General features: G+C 37.6%; 1 protein-coding gene across 1 annotated transcript in view; it reads right to left on the reverse strand.

Moving 5' to 3' along the window:
- EXD2 (exonuclease 3'-5' domain containing 2) overlaps window positions 1–1,611 on the reverse strand; it is a 32,972-nt gene that overhangs the window by 11,124 nt on the left and 20,237 nt on the right. The window lies entirely within an intron of this gene.

The raw sequence follows: 1,611 nt of genomic DNA on the forward strand, positions 1-1,611 counted from the left end.
CACAAAATATCTCTGGTATATAGCTGTTCATCATTATCATTATTTTCTCGCCTGTTCCGTTATACTCCTGCTATGAGAGAAACCATCCAGTATTTTTCCTTTTCTTTCTGGCTTATTTCACTAAGCATGATCTTTTCCAGTTCCATCCATGTTGCTGTAAAAGACATGTGCTTCCTTTTTTTGGTTGCTGAATAATATTCCATTGTGTGTATGTACCACATCTTTTTAATCCAGTCATCCACTTTTGGGTATTTGGGCTGTTTCCATGTCTTTCCAATTGTGAATAAAGCAACAATAAACATGGGGATGCAGGTATCTTTTTGAATCAGATATCTTTTTGTGTTTTTTGGGTAGCTACCTAGGAGTGGGACTGCTGGGTTGTGGGGAAGCTCCATGTTTAGAAGTTTGAGAAACCTCCAAACAGTTTACCACAGTGGTTGTACTAGTTTGTATTCCCACCAGCAGTGCAGGAGAGTTCCTTTTTCTCCACATCCTCACCAACATTTGTTGTTCCTCAAAGGCTTGTTATTTAAAAACTATAGAAATTCAAACTATTCAAAGGTAACTAGGACAGTGTAATGAATCCTCATGAAATCAGGGCCTTCCTGTCCATGTTTTCAAGCTAAAAATCATGACAAATCTAAATATTTGAAAATCCTCACCTTTAATCAGTGACTTTTATTCTGTCTACTACCAAGCCTGCTGAACAGATTTTTCTCAAGTTTTGAAATAGGGTAGTAACCATATCTACTAGGATGGCTCTCATCAAAGAAACAATTATGGCAAGGATATATGCAAAGATGTTCAGCATCCCTTATAATCAGGGAAATTCAACTCAAAACTACAATGAAATACCACCTTTTACCAGAGAAGATGGCACATATTAAAAAAGCTAGCAACAACAATAGTTGGCAAGGGTAGAGAGAAAAACATACTCTCCTACATTGCTGGTGGGAATGCAAATTGGTCCAACCACACTATAGAAAGCTGTACGGAAGTTCCTCAAACTACTAAAAATGGAGTTATCACCTGACCCAGCAATTCCACTCCTAGAAATCTACCCAAAGAACACAAAAACATTAATTCAGAAAGGATAGCTTCACCCCTATGTTTGCTGCAGCACTATTTATAATAGGTAAGATATGGAAACAACCCAAATGCCCAAGAAGATGTGGTACATATACATAATGGAATACTATTCAGCAATCAAAAAAAGGTAAACTCATGCCATTTGCAGAAACAGAACAGGGTGGAACTAGAAGGAAATATGCTCAGTGAAGTAAGTCAGAAGGCAAAAGAAAAATATTGAATAGTTTCACTCATAGGAGGAATATATGTGAACCACACAAGGGATCAGTGAAAAAAATGATAACAAAAAAAATTATTATTTTTTTTTACAACTATAAATCAGAGATAGTCTGAAGTAGGAGAGAGGAGTAGGATCAAAACAGGGGAGGGAAGAAGATGAGGAACTATGGCAATGGTGCAAGGGTGAATTAGTGGTAGGAATTCTATGGGACTACACATGAGAGGAGAAAGCAAATATTGTACAAAAATGAACAATGAGGCCCTCCCTGGTGGCGCAGCGGGTTAAAGCACAGCACTGAGAAT

The sequence above is a fragment of the Condylura cristata genome, unplaced genomic scaffold (assembly GCF_000260355.1).
Source record: "Condylura cristata isolate star-nosed mole 26May11 unplaced genomic scaffold, ConCri1.0 scaffold00013, whole genome shotgun sequence".
In the NCBI taxonomy this organism is placed as follows: Eukaryota; Metazoa; Chordata; class Mammalia; order Eulipotyphla; family Talpidae; genus Condylura; species Condylura cristata.